Genomic DNA, 23,375 nt, shown 5'->3' on the forward strand with positions numbered 1-23,375 from the left:
GGTTTTTTTTTTTTTTTTTTTAACTTTACTGAATAATCAACACTTTGTTTTTAAGAACTGAAATGATGCAATGAAGTCTCAAAGTATTTATGTAATCAAGACAGAGACAAATAGTTGCATATAATAGGTTGGAATTTTTTTTTCATGAATTTTACCTGATGCAAATTCTGGATGAATGTCAGGAAACACCATAAAACATTCAATCCATGTTTAATCATCTTTAATATACAAGCAAGCACCATTTTCAATAGCATCATGAAATTGTCTGATTTAATGACTCAAATGATTTTGAATTTGACAACCTTATCCTCACTAATCAAAGGTCTATTTATTTTTTTACTTGAGTACATATTCTTAATTTTTGCCTAGCTTATTTTTATTGAAATAATTCTAGTCTCCATCCATTGGAATTCTTGTTCTGCATATGAAATATAATACCTATCTATTCATCAAACTATTTTTGACACTGTTAATGAAAATTCTAAGCAGTTAAGCAACTTTTTAGTAGTTACAGAACTGAATAGAAAGTTAAATATTTGACCATCTCTTACCTAAAATACCAAAGAAACACTTGTGTTTTAAACCAATGGTGGCAAAAGGAAAAGATAATAGCTAAGAGGAAACTTAAATGTATTCTGTTTCAGTGATATGTTGGGATTACTGACTGAAAACCCTTAATTGATCATCTAAGTGGATTGTGATCACATGTTCGAGTTAAAGATATAGGGAGTAAATTAGGTTTCTTCTACTAGATATGCCTAAGGTTTTTTTTTTCTTTTTTTTTCTTTCTCCCTTTTTTCCCATCCTTAGGAATTCTAGCTTGCCTCAGTCAGTTCAGTTCAGTTCAGTTGCTCAGTTGTGTCTGACTCTTTGCGACCCCATGAATTGCAGCACACTAGGCCTCCCTGTCCATCACCAACTCCCGGAGTTCACTCAAACTCATGTCCATCGAGTCGGTGATGCCATCCAGCCATCTCATCCTCGGTCGTCCTCTTCTCCTCCTATCCCCAGTCCCTCCCAGCATCACAGTCTTTTCCAATGAGTCAACTTTTCACATGAGATGGCCAAGGTACTGGAGTTTCAGCTTTAGCATCATTCCTTCCAAAGAACACCCAGGACTGATCTCCTTCAGAATGGACTGATTGGATCTCCTTTCAGTCCAAGGGACTCTCAAGAGTCTTCTAGATTGTGGAAAATATTATTAGTCAATTTATTAATTTTAAGAGTGGAACATAGCCTGCCATGCCTGATCTAGTTCATTTCCTCTTATGTGCTCAGTGAATGACTGAATATGTTAATCTGTTTTGAGACTTATCAGTAACTTAGGATAAAAATTGTTGGCAAAATTTACCTCTCTCTTTCTTGTCCATTATTAAATAATCTTTGTCTCATATCCCACAATCTAAATGAGAATATACTAACTGTTGTGAGAAATGGAAAGTTCTGAGATTCTTATAATTTGTATATTTAAAGTATTTCTTTATAAATTGTCTCATTTTACTAAAAATATTCTAATGAATGCAGAGAATATCTATAATCACTTTTTCATTGTAAATTATCCAGCCACATCATTAGGCATGAATAGAGCTGGGGCAAAAAATAAAACAACAAACCAACAATACTCCTTAACTCCCCCCACCTCCAAGAAAAAAATAAGTAAAACCCCGGGTCTTTTACTTTTATATTACCTATGTACCAAATGAAAATGAAAGCAAGAGAAAAAGCAAATGACAATATAGCTTACAATATAGTTGGGAAGTTAATGTCCACATGGGAAATTAGCTTAAGTTTAACAATTTTTTAAATATTTCCAAATATGCTCAAGCATTTCCTTTGGTGACACTAATCTGAGCATATACAAACAGTGTAATTAAACAGAAATGACTTATTGGGATTGGCCCACAATGCCATCTCTCCCACATTCACACATGCCACTTAGCACTCCATCATTTTGAAGTTGCCTGAGTTGCTCTAAATTTTATGTTTGTGCTTTCCACTGTGCAGATTAAATAATGTATCCATGGCAATCTCCTTCTGATTTCCTGCCTATAGATTTCAAGTGACAAGGTAGAGAATTTTACTCAGCACCAGTGTTGTTGTTGTTATCAATGCTGACTTTCTACAAAAGAGAAGCATTTTCATTGGCAAGGATAATTCATGCTGCTGGCTTGTTTTTGCTTCCTCATGGCCCCTTGGCTAGTTATTTCTCTTCTTTCCTTCTACCCTTTATTGTAAATTGCTCACATGGAGTTAAACTGCACAGGAAGCTTTGATGATTCTTCCACTGCCAAGAGTTTCTCCACATGCTCTTGGCTTCCCCAGCCAAAACCCAAATGTCCTTTTCATCCTTTGCCCTCTGCTGTTGGTTTGTCTGTTTAGTTTCTTCATTAGGAACAAATGTCCTTATTCTCCTGATCCCTACTAACCATCTACCCTTAAATTAAGTCAGTGCCCTTGATCAAAATGTTGTATATATCTTTCTTGCTTGTAATTTAGTTGCCACACCCACAAATCAAGAACATGCTACTATCAAGATCAGCACACCAAAAGTAATAATACAAGAATAATCAAAATAAAACCTTATATAAATGATAAACACTGTGAGATCAAAAGTAAAAGATTATCAATATGATCCAGACTGGAAAGCAGAAGTTCATGAATAAGTTGAAAGTTACCTTTACCACTGAGGAAAATCATATGAAGTAGTCAAAGTGAAGGTGTGAAGTCGCTCAGTCATATCTGACTCTTTGTGACCCCATAGACTGTAGCCTGCCAAGCTCCTCCATCGATGAGAATTTCCAGGCAAGAAAACTTGAGTGTGTTGCCATTTTCTTTTTCATGGAATCTTCCTGACCCAGGGACCAAACCCAGATCTCTTACATTGTAGGCATACTTTTGAACATCTGAGCCACCAGGGAATCTCATGAAGAGGTGAGGAAGCAATAAAAAGAGTAGTCTTGGAGAGAAGAGTGCAAGTGATTTGATTGCTTGATTATTTTGATTTAGCCTGTGTTTTTAAATAATTATATTCAGATACGTTTTGCATGGTAAAGAGACCAGTCTGAATGAATCAGAGTCTGCATGACAGATAATTGAATGGTTAGTTTGGAAATTTAGAATAGTGACAGTTTATAAAGTAATTACATGCCTATGTGAGAATTTGCTGACTATTATATGTCACATATTGGAGAAACGAGAAGAAAAAGACATGCCCTTGAATATTTTTAGTCTAATGATAATAATAATGAGTAAACTGTAATAGGCGAAAGAGAGTGTTAGGGAGTGGCATGAGGATTAGTACATGAGGATGAGAAGAAATTCACCAGGTAGAGAGAAAGAATATGGGAGGACATTCAGTTAAAGAGAAGATCTGTGTTGGTAATAAAAATAGCAGTAGGCAAATTGAGTGTGGAAGAATTTGTGAAAACCTGAAGAAGACTAATGTAGAGAACCAGAATGAGAACTGGTGAAAAGGAATTTTCTCCTTCATAATTTTTATTAAAATTTCACATATGTTATTCAATTATTCCAGAAGATTTTAAACATTTTGCAGTGTTCTCACACTTTAATTAGGAAACAGTGGTCTTCATTCTTGCATGGGCTCTTATTTGAACACATTATATACTAAGAAAATTCAAGCTATGCAACTCAAGCCCAAAAGCATGTACCTGTTTATACAACTTTCAAGCTATAGAACATTCTGGAAATATAAACAGTACAAAGTCATCATTTCACTGCAGGATCTTTGTAAACACTTGAGATGTAAATGTTCCAGCTATTTTCTGCATTTTCCATATTTTCACAGAAAGATAAGTATTGGGAAAAGGAACAGGTTGAAAGTGATATTCTTTCAAGATAATCCTGTTTTCTAGTCTCTGCTCCAACTAGCATTCAAATAAAATAAATCTGATTACAGAGAGTAATTGGAAGGACAATCTAAGTCTTTATCTATCCACAACCTCCAGACTATACAAAGCCATACTCTCCTTCCCCTGGTCTTCTGTGACTCTACTCTTTCCTATGTAAAGCCACTGTCATCTCTGACTCTGTTTGCTTTGCCTTCATCCACTCATGAACCATTATTCATGCAAACGTTTAGTTTTGTTTCTTTTGTTGGGAGACTGATGGAAAATTACACTTATAATTTAATCTATTTTCATTTTCATTTAAAAGCAAATAAATTTTGTGTGTTGGAGAGAAACTATTAAAATTCTCCAAAATATGTAATAGCATATGGTAATTGAGTCTTAAAAATACAGCCGCTCATCCTTTACCTTGCAAATGCAGACACTTGTCTATATATTTCTGAGTGTGAAATATTTTCATCTGCATAATGCAGATAGTCACTTTCACATCATAAATCAGCCTCTACATAACCTCATTAAGGTTTAAATAAAAATATGTAAAAATATAAATATACATACATATATATGTGTGTGTGTGTATTTGTATGTGTACATACAGTAATTATATTAATATTACCTTATATTTGTAGATAGTCTACTCTCTGTTTGGCTGAATTGGAAAACATTTATTGAGTGAAAAGAAAAGGAGCAAGGATTAGGCATGGAAAGTCTAAGGACCATTCTTCGAGGCTGACATTTGTAAAGGAGAGGCAGAAGGAAGCTGGTTTTGGTAGGAAAGTCCACAAATTATATTAAGAGTTCAACTCTGAGAATGTCCCTAAGTAGAAAGGGGTGCTGCTATGAAGAAATTTCTACCTAGATAGAGATAGTCAGACCACAGTAAATCATCGTTCTCGGGGCTGACACTGCCTTTAAAGACCTCAGTTAACAGACTGTAGTGGCTCCTGAGGGCACTTCAGCTAGAGCGTCTCAGCTAACCCTATACCTTGCAGAATGTTCTCTCTTGAAATGGGATAGTTTTTCCCTGGGTGCTAATTACATAGAGAATGAAATCAAGAATTATAAATTGAATTTATGTTATCATTATTCAATAGTCTCTCTTGAACTGACAGACAATATTGAAAACTTCCAGTTTCATGGAATACTTTGAAAACATGGCAGACTTTTAAAGTATTCTTTAATGTCCATCTTTGCTCAGCATTTAAGGAGAGGCTGTCAGAACTGTGTGAACACACATCTGCTTAGTTTGACCCTTTACCTGCCTCATATCCTTCAACTATGGATCCTGTGATCAGGTTATACTTCAGTAGAGATCCATCCTAAATTCCGTTTTAATAAAACATTACACATATTTCAGTATGATAAAAATGGTATATTCAGAGAGGATATGTGTCCTACATGTGCTGAAATTTTATTTCTAGTTGCACACCCACAGAGTATTAATGTGTATAAAATTATGCTTCCTCATATATGCCATTGAATTCTAATTCCTCATAGTCTATCACATTCAGTGGGTAATCAGTTAAATGTCAGCTACAAAAGTGTATAAAGCAACTGGCTAGACAGTAGGCCTAAAGGGGCAGTAAAACACTTAGCCTTGTAAAGAAGAAAGGAGGGTGGAGAGAATTGCTGATTCATAAAGGAAAAACTTCCTGAAGAGTTGGTGCTCAGGTTAAGCTTCCTTCCTAGGCAGCACTAATTTGGCTGACAGATATCAAACCGTAGATAACTTAAGCTGACACTGACCTTACTGGCATTACCTGCAAAATCATATCATACAAATTTTTCTCAAACAATTATTCCAATGCACTATACACAGAAAAGCTGTCTATCAACAAAGCCAGGGATATTTGATTTCCCTTCAGTTAAAATTCACCAATCTTTTGCTTTAGAGAAGAAAAAATATCAGCTATTCTCTCTAAGTTTTATAAATTTTACTTTGTAGGGAAGAATTAAAGGCTCAATGGAAAACCATACCTTGATTATATGGGAGCTATCTTTACAATTCTATAAGTTGTAGATAAAGAGTTAATGAAAAAAGAGAAGTGAAAAACAAAGGAGAAAAGGGAAGGTATATTCAACTAAATGCAGATTCCTAGGAAGAGCACGCAGTGACAATAAGACCTTCTTCAATGAAGAGTGTATAAAACTAGAAGAAAACAACAGAAGTGGAAAGACTAGAGATCACTTCAGGAAAATTGGAAATATCAAGGGAACATTTGGCCCAAAGATAGACAAAATAAAGAACATAAACTGTAGAAACCCAGTAAATGCTGCAGGATCAAGAAGAGATGGGAAGAATACATGGAAGAACTGTATTAAAAAGATCCAGATGAACTGGATGACTACAATGATGTGGTCAGCTGCCCAGAGCCAGACATTCTGGAGGGCAAAGTCAAGTGTGACTTAGGAAGCACTGCTGTTAATAAAGCTAGTGGATGTGACAGAATTCCGGTAGAACCATTCAAAACCCTAAAGGATGATGACATCAAGGTGATGCATCCAATATATCAGTAAACCCGGAAAGCCGAGCAGTGGCCACAGGTCTGGAAAAAGGCAATTTTCATCCCAATTTCTAAGAAGGGTAGTACCAAGGATATGCTAATCACCAAATGATTGCACTCATCTCCCATGCTAGTAAGGTCATGCCTTAAAATCTTGTAAGCTAGTCATCAGCATTATGTGAACCAAGAACTTCCAGGTTGTTCAAACTGGATTTATAAAAGGAAGAGGAACCAGAGATCAAATTGCTAACATTTGCTTGATTATAGAGAAAGCTAGGGTTCCAGAAAAAAACATCTTTCTCTATTTCATTGACTATGCCAAAGCCTTTGACTGTGTGGATCATAATAAACTGTGGAAAGTGTTTAAAGAGATGGGAATATTAGATCAACTTACCTGTCTTCAGAGAAATCTATATGTAAGTCAAGAAGCCACAGTTAGAACCCTGTATGGAACAACTGATTGGTTCAGGATTGAGAAATTAGCATGACAGGGCTGTCTGCTGTCACCATCTTTCTTTAATCTATACACTAAGCACATCATAAGAAATGCCAGGTTGGATGAATTATAAGCTGTTATCAAGATAGGTGGCAGATACATCAACAACCTCAGATATACAGATGATACCACTCTAATGGCAGAAAGCAAAGGGGAAATAGCCTCTTGGTGAGCTTGAAGAAAGAGAGTGAAAAAATGGCATAAAACAAAACAAAACAAAACAAATACCTAAAATCATGGCCCCTGGCCCCATCACTTCACAGCTAATAGAGGGGGAAAATGTGGAAATAGTGACAGATTCCACATGTTCAAGCTGCTTCAACAACTTCCAGATGTTAAAGCCAATTTTTAAAAAGGCAGAGGAACCAGCAGAGGAACCAGAGATCAAATTGTTAATATCCGCTGGGTCATTTAAAAAGCAAGAGAGTTCCAGAAAATGAATCACCAGTCCAGGTCCAATGCAGGATACAGGATGCTTGGGACTGGTGCACTGGGATGACCCAGAGAGATGGTAAGCAGAGGGAGGTGGGATGGGGGTTCAGAATGGGGAACACGTGTAAACCCGTGATGGATTCATGTTGATGTATGGCAAAACCAATACAATATTGTAAAGTAATTAACCTACAATTAAAGTAAATAAATTTATATTAAAAAAAGAAAAGCATCTATTTCTGCTTTATTAATTACATCCAAGCCTTTGACAAAGTGTATCACAGCAAACTGCAGGAAATTCTTAAAGAGATGGGAATATCAGGCCACCTGACCTGTCTCTTGAGAAATCTGTATGCAGGTCAAGAAGCAAAAGTTAGAACTGGACATGGAACAACAGACTGGTTCCAAATAGGGAAAGGAGTGCGTCAAGGCTGTATATTGTTACCCTGCTTATTTAACTTCTACACAGAGTACATCATGAGAAATGCTGGGTTGGATGAGGCACAAGCTGGAATCAAGATTGCCGGGAGAAATATCAATAACCTCAAATATGCAGATTACCTCATCCTTATGTCAGCAAGTGAAGAAGAACTAAAGAACCTCTTGATGAAAGTGAAAGGGGAGAGTGAAAAAATTGGCTTAAACCTCAACCTTCAGAAAACTAAGATCATGGTGTCTGGTCCCATCACTTCATGGCAAATAGATGGGAAACAGTGGAAACAGTGACAGACTATTTTTTGGGCTCCAAAATCACTGCAGATGGTGACTGCAGCCATGAAATTAAAAGATGCTTGCTCCTTGGAAGAAAAGTTATCACCAACCTAAACAGCATATTAAAAAGCAGAGGTGTAACTTTGCCAACAAAGGTCTGTCTAGTCTAGACTATGGTTTTCCCAGTAGTCATGTACAGATGTGAGAGTTGGACCATAAAGAAATCTGAGCACCAAATAATTGATGCTTTCTAACTGTGGTGTTGGAGAATATTCTTGAGAGTCCCTTGGACTGCAAGGAGATCCAACCAGTCCATCCTAAAATAAATCAGCCCTGAATATTCATTGGAAGGACTGATGTTGAAGCTGAAATTCCAATAATTTGGCCTCCTGATGTGAAGAATGAGTCAATCATTTGAAAAGACCCTGATACTGGGAAAGATTGAAGGCAGGAGGAGAAGGGGACAACAGAGGATGAGATGGTTGGATGGCGTCGATGGACATGATGTTTGAGTAAACCCCGGGAGTTGGTCATGGACAGGGAGGCCTGGCGTGCTGTGGTCCATTGGGTTGCAAAGTTGGGCATGACTGAGTGAATGAACTGCACTGAACTGCACTGAACTGGAGTGACAGATTTCCTCTCCTTGGGCTCTAAAATCACTGTGGATGGTGACTGCAGCCTTGAAATCAGAAGACATTTGATTCTTGGTCAGCAAGCTATCAGAAACTGAGACAGTGTGCTGAAAAGCAGAGAAGTTATTCTGCCAATAAAAGTCCATATAGTCAAGGTTGTGGTGGCCCCAGTTGCCACATGCAATTGTGAGAGCTGGATAGTAAAGAAAGTAGAGCACCGAAGAATTAATGCCTTTGAACTATGGTGCTGGAGAAGACTCCAGAGTCCCCTGGAGAGCAAGGAGATCAAACCAGTCAATCTTAAGGAAAATAAACCCTGAATACTTGTTGGAAGGACTGATGCTAAAGTTGAAACTCCACTATTTTGGTCATCTGATTCAAAGAGCTAACTCACTGGAAAAGGCCCTGATGTTGGAAAAGATTGAGGACAGGAGAAGAGGTTCATCAGAGGATGAGATGGCTGGATGACATCACCGATGCAATGGACTTGAACTTGGGCAAACTTCGGGAGATGTTGAGGGACAGAGAGGCTTGGTGTGCTGTCATCCATAGGGTCGTGAAGAGTCAGATATGACTGGATGATGGAACAACAATAAGTCATATACCAACAAAGATGCAAAAAACATTCTATACAGAAATGAAAATGAATTATGTATTATGGAAGAATAATCATCCTTATCTATAGAAAAGCATGATATATACAGCTTTTGTACATATACTCTTATATCCATGGTCTATAAATATGTCTATTCTTTGACTTTGTTTTTAAAATGGTTATAAAATCTGCCTGGTTTACTCATTGATAAAAGAGTTAAAATAATTAATGTGTTTTTAAATAGCTGCATGAAAGTGCTAATTTAAGAAAAAATTTTTGAATAGTATAACTTTAATGTCACAAAAAGATAAACATTAAGTCATAGAATGATATGCATTTAATTCACTTCAACTGTGGAAAGTTCTTAAAGAGATGGGATATACCAGACCACCTTACCTGTTACCTGAGAAACCTGCATGCAGGTCAAGAAGCAGCAGCTAGAAACTTACCTGGAACAAATGGGAAAGGAGTGTTTCAAAATTGGGGAAGAAGTATGACAAAGTTGTATATTGTCACCTGCTTATTTAATTTAAATTCAGAGTACATTATGCAAAATGCCAGGCTGGATGAATCACAAGCTGATATTAAATTTGCTGGGAGAAATATCAACAACTTCAGATATGAAGAATGTAAAGAGGAACTAAAACACCTCCTGATGAAAGAGGAGAGTGAAAAAGCTCATCTGAAACTGAACATTCAAAACACTAAGATCATAGCAATTGGTCCTATTACCTCATGGCAAATAGAAGGGGAAAAAGTGGAAGCAGTGACAGAGTTCGTTTTCTTAGGATCCAAAATCACTGCAGACAGTGACTGCAGCTGTAAAATTAAAAGATGATTACTCCTTGGAAGAAAAGCTATGACAAACCTAGACAGCATATTAAAAAAATAAAGACATCGCTTTGTCAACCGAGGTCCATACAGTCAAAGCGATGGTTTTTCCAGTAGTCATGTATGGATGCTAAAGTTGGACCATAAAGAAGGATGAACACCAAAGAACTGATGTTTTCAAATTGTGATGAAGACTCTCGAGAGTCCTTTTGGCTGCAAGGAGTTTGACCAATCCTAAAGAAAATCAACTCTGAATATCCATTGGAAGGACTGATGCTGAAGCTGAAGCTCCAATACTTTGGCCACCTGATGTGAAGAGGTGACTCATTGGAAAAGACCATGATGCTGGGAAAAACTGAGAGCAGGAGGAGGAGCGACAGAGAATGAGATGGTTAGATATCATCATTAACTCAGTGGACATGGATTTGAGCAAACTCAGGGAGACAGTGAAGGACAGGAAAGTCTGGCCTGCTGCAGTCCATGAAGTTCCAAAGAGTCAAACACATCTGAGCAACTGAACAACAGCAAGAAGAATTGTTTCATTTACTCACCTAAGCATTTTAAATTGAACACTAATATGTTCCGTACAGTGTTAGGATACCAGACATTAGCAGTAATTTTATCATGTGACAATATGCCTTATAAGATGCAGCTATGATTTTCAGGTGGAAACTGTCTTATGAATGGATGAATCAAAATGTGATGAAGTATGTGTTAAGGGAAAGTAGGAGACAACATGCTTTCAAAGGAATGCCAATAAAAGGAACCTCCAGGTCACTTTTAGGCTTTTGGGAATGTTATAAAACATAAGGTGAGATTTTAAAATTAGCGCTTTTTTAAAAAAAATACTATTTTTAATAGTACTTCATTGGAGAGATGAGAATACATGGTGAACAAGGAAAACACCTTTGAGTTTTACATTTGTGTTTTTGTCAAGAGCCTTATCAAGACCTTTAACAAGTCCAATCAAATACCATACAAATACAGCAATAGTTGTAAGAGATGAATCTGGGATTATCTTCTCTCACTTGGCTAGATTCTCAAGTACCAGAGATATTAAGTCAACTGCAAAAGGTCACACAGCTAGATGTTATAACTGTGAGAACTAAAGTTTAACTATTTCCATTCTTTCTTCCTCAGGACACTCCTGATATTCTATTCTTTCTTCCTCAAGACACTCCAGCCACTACTGGAAAACTCTTGGTGCAAAAACACAAGTACAATTAACTTTTTCAGGAAACTGCATACTATTTTCCATAATGACTATATCAATTTATATCCCCACTTACACTGTACAAGGGTTGCCTTTTCTCCACATCTGAACCAATATTCATCATCTTTTTTGTGATAATTTCCATTCTAATAGGTATGAGGCAATATCTCATTGAGGTTTTGACTTGCATTTTCCTGGGAATTAATGATTTTGCAAACTTTATTATATACCTGTTGGACATTCATGTGTCTTCTTATGAAAAATGTTGACTCAGGTCCTTCATCAATTTTCAATTAGATCATCATTTTGTGGATTTGTTTTTGTGTTTTTTTTTTCCTATTTTGTTAGTTTCTTTATATATTTTGGATATTTACCAACCTATTATCAGACATACGACTGCAAATACTTTCCACTATTCTATAAGTTGTCTATTCATTCTGTTAATTTTTTTCTTTTGCAGTGCACAAGCTTTTAGTGTGAAGCAACTCCATCTGTGTGTATTTGCTTTTTTTGCCTGTGTTTTGGGGGTCACATAAGAAAAAAACATTGCCCAGACCAATGTCAATATTTTTTATTATGTTTTCTTTTAGTAGTTTTAGGTCGTATGTTTAAGTTTTTAATCTGTTTTGAGTAGATCTTTGTATAGGGTGTGAGATAAGGGTCCAATTTAATTCTTCTACATATGGCTATCCAGGCTTCTGATACTATTTATTGAAGAGACTTTCCCAAACCCATTGTTTACTCCTGACATCCTTGTAGTAATCACTTGACTGTAAACATGTCAATGTGTTATGGCCCTCTATCCTATTCCATTAGTATGTGTGTCTATTATTATGCTATCACTGTACAGTTTTGGTTATAGTTTCGTGGTATATTTTTAAACCACTACAATATTATAAAGTAATTAACCTTCAATTAAAATAAATAAATTAATAAAAATAAAAATAAGTAAATAAAACTAGGAAGTGCAATGTCTCATTCTATGTGTCTTTTGCAAAAATGCTTTGACTATTTGACATTTTTGTAGTTCTGTATGAAACTTTATGATTTACTTCCTATTTCTGTGGAAAAATTTTCATTAGTATTTTGATAGAAATTGCATTGAATCTGTCATTGTTCACTTGCTCTGTAATGTCCAACTCTGTGACCCCATGAACTGCAGCAAGCCACACTTTTCCGTCCTTCATTATCTCCTGGAGTTTTCTCAAATTTATGTCCATTGATTAGATGATGCCATCCAAACATCTCATCCTCTGTTTCCCCTTTCTTCCTCTGCCTTCGATCTTTCTCAACATCAGGGTCTTTTCCAGTGAGTCAGTTCTTCACATCAGGTGGCCAAAGTATTCGAGTTTCAGCTTCAGCACCAGTCCTTCCAAAGAATTTTCAGTATTGACTTCTTTAGGATTGACTGGATTAATCTCCTTGCTATCCAAGGGACTCTCAAGTGTCTTATCCAGCACCATAGTTCAAAAGCATCAGTTCTTTGGTGATCAGCCTTCTTTATGATCCAATTCTCACCTACATATGTGACTACTGGACAAACCATAGTTTTGACTATATGGAACTTTGTCAGCAAAGTGATGTCTCTGCTTTTTAATACACTGTCCAGATTTGCCATAGCTTTTCTTCCAAGGAGAAATTGTCTTTTAATTTCATGGCTGCAGTCTCTGTCCTCAGTGATTTTGAGTCCAAGAAAAGAAAGTCTGTCACTGTTTCCATTGTTTCCACATTTATTTGCCATGACGTGATGGAACTGAATACCATGATCTTAGTTTTTGAATATTGGGTTTAAACTAGCTTTTTTACTCTTCTCTTTCACCTTCATCAAGAGGATTTTAATTCTTTTTCTTTCTGTCATTAGGGTGATGTCATCTGCATATTTGAGGTTATTGATATTTCTGCTGGCAATCTTGATTCTAGCTTGTGCTTCAGGCACCCCAGATTTTGGATGATGTACTCTGGATAGAATTAAAATAAGTAGAGTGACAATATACAGCCTTGATGTACTCCTAAAGTGTTCATGATCTGAGCCACAGTCAGCTCTCATTTTTATTTTTGCTGACTCTATAAAGCTTCTCCACCTTTGGCTGCAAAGAATATAATCTATGTGATTCAGGTATTGACCATCTGGTGAAGTACATGTGTAGAGAGTCATCTCTTGTGTTGTTGGAAGTGGGTGCTTGCTATGACCATTTTGTTCGCTTGGAAAATATCTGTTAGTCTTTGTTCTGCTTCATTCTGTACTCCAAGGCCAAACTTATTCCAGGTGTCTATTGATTTCATACTTTTTCATTACTGTCCCCTATGATGAAAATGACATCTTTATGTGGTGCTAGTTCCAGAAGGTCTTGCAGGTCTTCATAGAACTGTTCAACTTCTGCTTTTTTGGCATTAGTGTTTGGGCATTGACTTGCATTATTGTGATATTGAATGGTTAGACTTGGAAACTAACTGAAGTCATTCTGCTATTTCTGAGACTGCACCCAAGTACTACATTTTGGACTCTTTTGTTGACTCTGAAGGCTACTCTGTGTCTTCTAAGGGATTCTTGCCCACAGGAGTAGATATAATGGTCAACTGAATTAAATTTGCCAGTCCCATTCCATGTAATTCCCTGATTCCTAAAATCTCAATGTTCACTCTTGCCATCTCTATTTGATCACTTCCAACTTACCTTGATTTGTGGATATAATATTCCATATTCCTATGCAATATTGTTCTTTACAGCATTAAATTCTACTCTCACCACCAGTCACATCCACAACTGGATGTTGTTTCCACTTTGGCTCAGCCTCTTTATTCTTACTGGAGCTATTTCTCCACTGTTTTCCAGTAGTTACTGGACACCTACCAACCTGAAGGATTCATCTTTCAGTGTTATATCTATTTGCCTTTTCATACTGTTCATGGAGTTCTCAAGGCAAGAATGCTGATGTGATTTGCTGTCCCCATCTTCAATGGACCACATTTTGTCAGAACTCTCCATCATGACTCCTCTGATGGGCGGCCCTGCACGGCATTTCTCATAGTTTCATTAAGTTACACAAAGCTGTGATCCCTATGATCATTTTGGTTAGTTTTCTGTGATTGTGGTTTTCATTCTGTCTACCCTCAATGGATGAGTATAAGAGGCTTGTGCCTGCTTCCTGATGGGAAGGATTGGCTCTAGGGAAAACTAGGTCTTGCTCTGGTCGGTGAGGCCATGCTCAGTAAATCTTAATCGAGTTTTCTGCTGATGGAAAGGAGGGGCTGTGTTCCCTCCCTGTAGTTTGGAGGCCTAACTATGGTAGGAGTAATGGGGATCTTCTCCAAAAGGACTTACAACAGAATGCTGCTTCTCCCAGGACTGCTGCTGCCAGAGCCTCTGACTCCACAGCAGGACACTGTTGACCGATTTCTCTGCTGGAGACTCTAAAACACTCACAGGCAAATCTGGCTTGTGGAGTCACTGCTATTTTTTTCTGGGTCCTGGTGTGCACAAGGTTTCGTTTGTGCCCTCCAAGAGTCCGTTTCATCAGTCCTGTGGAAGTTCTGTAATCAAATTCCCCTGATCTTCAAACTCAGATTCCCAGGGGATTAATCTGTCCCCAGGTTGGGAAGTCTGTCATGGGACCTAAAACTTTCACAGCAGTGGGAAAATCTCTTTGGTATAGTTGTTCTCCAGTAACCGTGATCTTCTCCAAGAGGACTTAAGCCACATACCACACCTCCCAGGACTGCTGCTGCTAGCGTCCCTGTCCCTGAGGCAGGTAACTGATAGACCATGCTTTGGCAGGAGACCCTCACTCACAGACAAGTCTAGCTCTATATTTAATGGGGGTCACTGCTCCTTTCCATGGTCAATGTAATTATTCTAATCCATGAATACAGGATGTCTTTCCCTTTATTTGTATCTTTTAAAATGTCTTTCACAATTTTTTAAAAACAGTTTCATATTCAGATCTGTCACTGGCTTGGTTAAATATATTTTGCTGAAAATTTTTGCATCTGTATTCATCAGGGATAATGGTCTCTGAAATCCACTGGTGTCCTTGTCTGGCCTTTAATATCAGAGTATACTGCTGGTCTCATAAAATGAGTTTAGAATTATGCCTTCCTCTTTTCTTTTTTGGAAGAATATGAGGATTGGTGATAATGTCTTTTGAATGTTTGGTAAAATTCAGTCATGATGTCATCTGCTACAGTATTCTTGCCTGGAAAACTCCATGGACAAAGAGCCTGGAAGGCTAAAGTCCATGGGATCACAAAGAATTGGATATGACTGAGCACACATGCAGAGCATCTGGGCCTCAGTTTTATCTTCTTGAGTTTTTTGATTATTAATTCAATCTTACTTACTATTGGCCTATTCAGATTTTCTTTTTTTAAATATTTAAATTGGTAGATTATATATTTCTAGAAATTTGTACACTTTTACTAGGTCATTCATTTCATTGGATACACTCGTTCATAGTAATCTCTTATAGTCCCTTATTGTCTCTTCTTTAATAATTTTTCCAAGTGTAACTTATATAACATATTTTTAGCTGTCTCATTTTATTACTTATTCTAGCTAAAGTTTTGTTAATTTTCTTTCTTTAAAAGAACACTTCTTAGATCAACTGATCTTTTTCTAGTTTTCCTATTCTCCACTTCACTTGTTTATGCAGTAATCTTTAATATTTCCTTTCTGCTGCTAACTTTGAACTTACATTGTTCTTTTATCATCTGATATCTTACGGTACTCCTTTTCCTATTTGGAACCAGTCTGTTGTTCCATGTCCAGTTCTAACTGTTGTTTCCTGACCTGTATATAGGTTTCTCAAGAGGCTGGTCAGGAGCTCTGGTATTCCCATCTCTTTCAGAATTTTCCACAGTTTATTGTGATCCACACAGTCAAAGGCTTTGCATTGTCAATAAAGCAGAAATAGATGGTTTTCTGGAACTCTCTTGCTTTTTCCATGATCCAGCAGATGTTGGCAATGTGATCTCTGGTTCCTCTGCCTTTTCTAAAACCAGCTTGAACATCAGGGAGTTCACAGTTCACGTATTGCTGAAGCCTGGCTTGGGGAATTTTGAGCATTACTTTACTAGCGTGTGAGATGAGTGCAATTGTGCGGCAGTTTGAGCATTCTTTGGCATTGCCTTTCTTTGGGATGGGAATGAAAACTGACCTTTTCCAGTCCTGTGACCACTACTGAGTTTTCTAAATTTGCTGGCATATTGAGTGCAGCATTTCACAGCATCATCTTTCAGGATTTGAAATAGCTTAACTAGAATTCCATCACCTCCACTAGCTTTGTTCGTAGTGATGCTTTCTAAGGCACACTTAACGTCACATTCCAGGATGTCTGGCTCTAGGTGAGTGATCACACCGTTGTGATTATCTTAGTCATGAAGATCTTTTTGTATAGTTCTTCTATGTATTCTTGCCACCTCTTCTTAATATCTTCTGCTTCTGTTAGATCCATACCATTTCTGTCCTTTATCGACACCACCTTTGCATGAAATGTTCTCTTGTTGTCTCAGATTTTCTTGAAGAGATCTTTAGTCTTTCCCATTCAGTTGTTTTCCTCTATTTCTTTGCATTGATCTCATGGAATAACAGACTGGTTCCAAATAGGAAAAGGAGTACGTCACGGCTGTATATTGTCACCCTGCTCATTTAACTTATATACAGAGTACTTCATGAGAAACGCTGTACTGGAAGAAACACAAGCTGGAATGAAGATTGCCAGGAGAAATATCAATAACCTCAGATATGCAGATGACACCACCCTTATGGCAGAAAGTGAAGAGGAATTAAAAAGCCTCTTGATGAAAGTGAAACAGGAGAGTGAAAAAATTGGCTTAAATTTCAACATTTAGAAAATAAAGATCATGGCATCTGGTCCCATCACTTCATGGGAAATAGATGGGAAACAGTGGAAACAGTGTCAGACTTTATTTTTGGGGGGCTCGCAAATCCCTGCAGATGGTGACTGCAGCCATGAAATTAAAAGACGCTTACTCCTTGGAAGAAAAGTTATGACCAACCTAGATAGCATATTGAAAAGCAGAGACATTACTTTGCCAACGAAGGTTCATATAATCAAGGCTATGGTTTTTCTAGTGGTCATGTAGGGATGTGAGAGTTGGACTGTGATGGAAGCTGAGAGCTGAAGAATTGGTGCTTTTGAAATGTGGTGTTGGAGAAGACTCTTGAAAGTCCCTTGAACTGCAAGGAGATCCAACCAGTCCATTCTGAAGGAGATCAGCCCTGGGATTTCTTTGGAAGGAATGATGCTGAAGCTGAAACTCCAGTACTTTGGTACCTCATGAGAAGAAGTTGACTCATTGGGAAAGACTCTGATGCTGGGAGGGATTGGAGGCAAGAGGAGAAGGGGACGACAGAGGATGAGATGGCTGGATGGCATCACTGCTTCGATGGACGTGAGTCTGAGTGAACTCTGGGAGTTGGTGATTGACAGGGAGGTCTGGCATGCTGCGATTCATGGGGTCTCAAAGAGTCAGACACGACTGAGCGACTGAACTGAACTGTCTTGAGGTACAAAGTTAGGTTGCTTAGTTGAAGTCCTCTTTTTTTTCATCATGTAGACAGCTATTTTTATAAATTTTTCTCTTAGAACTAGTTTTGCTCCACACTATAAGATTAGATGTGTTGCATTTCCATTTTTGCTCATGAGTGTGTTACTGCATCCTAAACAAATGGCAGAACTGAGAGTTCACTACACTTTGACTTTGCTATGGGAGAAATCAGGAGCTGAGGAGGTCTGTCTTGGTATTGAGCTCTGCTGATTCAGGGGATAGATAATGCAAATATCTCTTCAGTGTGTGCGTTCTAGGATTATTCATTCTAGTGGAGTGTTGGGACCTCTTTACTGTGTTTCTGGACTCCTACATAGGTACTCTCTTATCCTATGGGTGGTTGTAAAATTTGGTTTCACTGTCAGGGATATGAGGGCTGAAACTCCTCTTTTGTCATCTTGCTAACTTCTCTTCAAAGAAAACTTAAAATTTACTCTTGAATGTCAGACACAGCTGAGTGACTGAACTGAACTGAAATGGTATTAGCATAAGAAAAACAGTGCTGAAGACAAACCAATCACTAGGCAAAGGAAAATTAAGGACAATATTGGATCTATACAGCTTGATACAGTAAACTATATTTTACTGTTTCATAAAGCTTTTATTTTTTTCAAACTCCCATTACTTGTCTATATTTTTGTTGTAGTTAAATCTGCTTAATTAACTTTATAAATAATTATGATTCAGAAACCTCAAGACATTTTCAAAAATAGATAATTTTTACTGTAAACAGTAAAATAAATTGTTAAACTGTGTTCTTATATCTGTTGTGGAAATATATAATAAAGTAGTTTCAGAGATATAATATTCCAACATCTCATTTAACTTTGCAAAAACTATTCATTGGATGCCTCAAATATAGAAAATATAATGCAGGGTATCAGCAATAAAATAATAGTCTATTTTCCTGGAATTTTCAGTCTATATAAAGAAAGGGATAATACATAAATAAACAAGCAAATAAACATATAAAGTACAGATTTTGAATAACTATACATAAGTGAGAAAGTGAAAATGTTAGTCACTCAGTCCTGTCTAACTCTTTGTGACACCACAGCCTGGAGCCTGCCAGGTGTCTTTGTTAATCATATTCTTCAGGCAAGAAGACTGGAGTGGGTAGCCATTCCTTTCTTCAGGGTATCTTCTCGACACTGGGATCAAACCCTAATCTCCTGGATTGCAGGCAGAGTTTCCTAATCTGAACCACCAGAGAAGACCCTTGAATAACTATTTGTTGTTATGGCTGTTGATCAGTCACTGAGTCGTTTTTGACTCTGCAACCCCATGAACTGCAGCAAGGCAGACTTTGCTGTCCTCCACTATCTCCCTGAGTTTGCACAAACTCAAGTCCATTGAGTCAGTATACCATCCAACCATCTCATCCTCTGTTGACTCCTTCTCCTCCTGCCCTCAATCTTACCCAGCATCAAGGTCTTTTCCAATGAGTCAGTTCTTTGCATCAGGTGGCCAAAGTATTGGAGCTTCAGCTTCAGCATCAACCCTTCCAATGAATATTCAGGGTTGATTTCAATTAGGATTGGTTGTTTTTGTATTACTGCTTTCCAAGGGACTCTCAAGAGTCTTTTCCAGCACCACAGTTCAAAAGCATCAATTCTTCAGAGATCAACCTTCTTTATGGTCCAACTTTCACATCCATACATGACTACTGGGAAACCATAGCTTTCACTATACAGACCTATGTCAGCAAAGTGATGTCTCTGCTTTTTAATACATTGTCTAAGTTTGTCATAAGTATTCTTCCAAGGATCGAGTGCCTTTTAATTTTATGGCTGCAGTCAATGTCTGTATTGATTTTGGAGCCAAAGAAAATGAAACTGACACTGTTTCTGCTTTTCCACCATTTGTTTGTTATGAAGTGATAGATTTGGAGGCCATGATCTTTTTCTTTTTTTTTTAATATTGAGTTTTAAGCCAATATTTTCATTCTTCTCTTTCACCTTCATCAAGAGGCTCCTTATATCTCTTTCACTGTCTGCATTAGAATAGTATCATCTGCATATTTGAGATTGTTGATAGTTTCCCTGGCAAATTTGATTATAGTTTGTAAGTCATCCAGCCCATCATTTCATATGATGCACTCTGTATGTAAGTTAAATACAGCCTTGACATACTTCTATTCCAATTTTGAACCAGTTTGTTGTTCCATGTTCAGTTCTAACTCTTGCTCCTTTTCCTGCATACAGGTTTCTCAGGAGACAGGCAATGTGGTCTGGTATTCCCATCTCTTTAAGAATATTTCACAGCTTGTTCTGACCCATATTGTCAAACTCTTTAGTGTAGTCAATGAAGCAGAAGATTTTTTAAAGATATTTTACTTGCTGTTTCTATGATCCAGCATATATTGGCAGTTAGATCCCTGGTTCCTCTGCCTTTTCTAAATCCAGCTTTTAGATTCAGTTCAGTTCAGTCACGCAGTCGTGTCTGACTCTTTGAGACCCCATGAATCACAGCATGCCAGGCCCCCCTGTCCATCACCAACTCCCAGAGTTCACTCAGATTCACGTCCATCAAGTCAGTGAAGCCATCCAGCCATCTCATCCTCTGTCATCCCCTTCTCCTTCTGCCCCCAATCCCTCCCAGCATCAGGGTCTTTTCCAATAAGTCAACTCTTTGCATGAGGTGGCCAAAGTACTGGAGCTTCAGCTTTAGCATCATTCCTTCCAAAGAAATCCTAGGGCTGATCTTCAAGATGGACTGGTTAGATCTCCTTGCAGTCCAAGGGAATCTCAAGAGTCTTCTTCAACACCACAGTTCAAAAGCATCAATTCTTCGGCACTCAGCCTTCTTCACAGTCCAACTCTCACATCCTACTTTTAGATTAGAATGTCTCAGTTCATGTGCTGCTGAAGCTTAATTTGAAAGATTTTTAATATAATCTTGCTAGCATGTAAAATGACTGCAATTGTATGGTAATTTGAACAGCATTTGGCATTGCCTTTCTTTGGGATTGGAATGCAAGCTGACCTCTTCGAGTCCTGTGGCCACTGCTGAGTTTTCCAAATTTGCTGCCATATTGACCACAGCACTTTCACAGCATCATCTCTGAGGATTTGAAATCGCTCAGCTGGAATGCCATCACCTCCACTAGCTTTGTTTGTAGTGAGGCTTCCTAAGGTCCACATGATTTCACACTCCAGGATGTCTGGCTCCAGTTAGCAAGCACACTATCATGGTTCTATGGGTCATTACAAGCTTTTTTGTACAGTTCTTCTGAGTATTCTTGCCACATCTTCTTAATCTCTTCTACTTCTGTCATGTCTTTGCCAATTTTGTCATTTATTATGCCTATCTTTGCATGAGATATTCCCTTGGTATCTCTAATTTTCTTAGGGAGAGCTCTAGTCTTTCCCATTCTATTGTCTTCCTCTATTTCTTTGAATTGTTCAGTCAAGAAGGCTTTCTGTTGCTTTAGGTGTAGAGTTAGGTTATTTATTTAACTTTTTTCTTGTTTCTTGAGGTATGCCTGTATTGCTATGAACTTTCCTCTTAGCACTGCTTTTATAGTGTCCCACTGGTTTTGGGTTGTTGTGTTTTCATTTTCATTAGTTTCTATGCATATTTTGATTTCTTTTTTGATTTCTTCTGTGATTTGTTGGTTATTCAGAAGTGTGTTGTTCAACCTCCATATGTTGGAATTTTTAATAGTTTTTCTCCTGCAATTGAGATCTAATCTTAATGCATTATGTCAGAAAAGATGCTTGGAATGATTTCGATTTTTTTGAATTTATTAAGTTTAGATTTATGGCCCAGGATGTGATCTGTCCTGGAGAAGGTTCCATGAGCACTTGAGAAAAAGGTTAAATTCATTGTTTTCGGGTGAAATGTCCTATAGATATCAATTAGGTCTAACTGGTCTAATGTATCATTTAAAGTTTGCATTTCTTTGTTAATTTTCTTATTAGTTTATCTGTCCATAGGTGTGAGTGGGGTATTAAAGTTTCCCACTATTATTGTGTTATTGTTGATTTCCCCTTGCATACTTGTTAGCATTTGTCTTAGATATTGCGGTGCTCCTATATTGGGTGCATATATATTTATAATTGTTATATCTTCTTCTTGGATTGATCCTTTGATTGTTATGTAGTGGCCTTCTTTGTCTCTTTTCACAGCCTTTGTTTTAAAGTCTATTTTATCAGATATGAGTATTGCCACTCCTGCTTTCTTTTGGTCTCTATTTGCATGGAATATCTTTTTCCAGCCCTTCACTTTCAGTCTGTATGTGTCCCTTGTTTTGAGGTGGGTCTGTTGTAAGCAGCATATAGAGGGGTCACAAGTGGTGCTGGGAAAACTGGTCACCACTTGTAAAAGAATGACACTAGATCACTTTCTAACACCGCACACAAAAATAAACTCAAAATGGATTAAAGATCTAAATGTAAGACCGAAAACTATAAAACTCCTAGAGGAGAACATAGGCAAAACACTCTCAGACATAAATCACAGCAGGATCCTCTATGATCCACCTCCCAGAATTCTGGAAATAAAAGCAAAAATAAACAAATGGGATCTAATTAAAATTAAAAGCTTCTGCACAACAAAGGAAAATATAAGCAAGGTGAAAAGACAGCCTTCTGAATGGGAGAAAATAATAGCAAATGAAACAACTGACAAACAACTAATCTCAAAAATATACAAGCAACTTATGCAGCTCAATTCCAGAAAATAAACGACCCAATCAAAGAATGGGCCAAAGAACTAAATAGACATTTCTCCAAAGAAGACATACGGATGGCTAACAAACACATGAAAAGATGCTCAACATCACTCATTATTAGAGAAATGCAAATCAAAACCCCAATGAGGTACCACTTCACACCAGTCAGAATGGCTGCGATCCAAAAATCTGCAAGCAATAAATGCTGGAGAGGGTGTGGAGAAAAGGGAACCCTCCTACACTGTTGGTGGGAATGCAAACTAGTACAGCCACTATGGAGAACAGTGTGGAGATTCCTTAAAAAATTGAAAATAGAACTCCCTTATGACCCAGCAATCCCACTGCTGGGCATACACACCAAGGAAACCAGAATTGAAAGAGACACATGTACCCCAATGTTCATTGCAGCACTGTTTATAATAGCCAGGACATGGAAACAACCTAGATGTCCATCAGCAGATGAATGGATAAGAAAGCTGTGGTACATATACACAATGGAGTATTACTCAGCCGTTAAAAAGAATTCATTTGAATCAGTTCTGATGAGATGGATGAAACTGGAGCCGATTATACAGAGTGAAGTAAGCCAGAAAGAAAAACATCAATACAGTATATTAACACATATATATGGAATTTAGGAAGATGGCAATGACGACCCTGTATGCAAGACAGGAAAAAAGATACAGATGTGTATAACGAACTTTTGGACTCAGAGGGAGAGGGAGAGGGTGGGATGATTTGGGAGAATGGCATTCCACCATGTATACTATCATGTAAGAATTGAATCGCCAGTCTATGTCTGACGCAGGATACAGCATGCTTGGGGCTGGTGCATGGGGATGACCCAGAGAGA

The sequence above is a fragment of the Ovis aries genome, chromosome 10, assembly GCF_016772045.2.
Source record: "Ovis aries strain OAR_USU_Benz2616 breed Rambouillet chromosome 10, ARS-UI_Ramb_v3.0, whole genome shotgun sequence".
Classification (NCBI taxonomy): domain Eukaryota; kingdom Metazoa; phylum Chordata; class Mammalia; order Artiodactyla; family Bovidae; genus Ovis; species Ovis aries.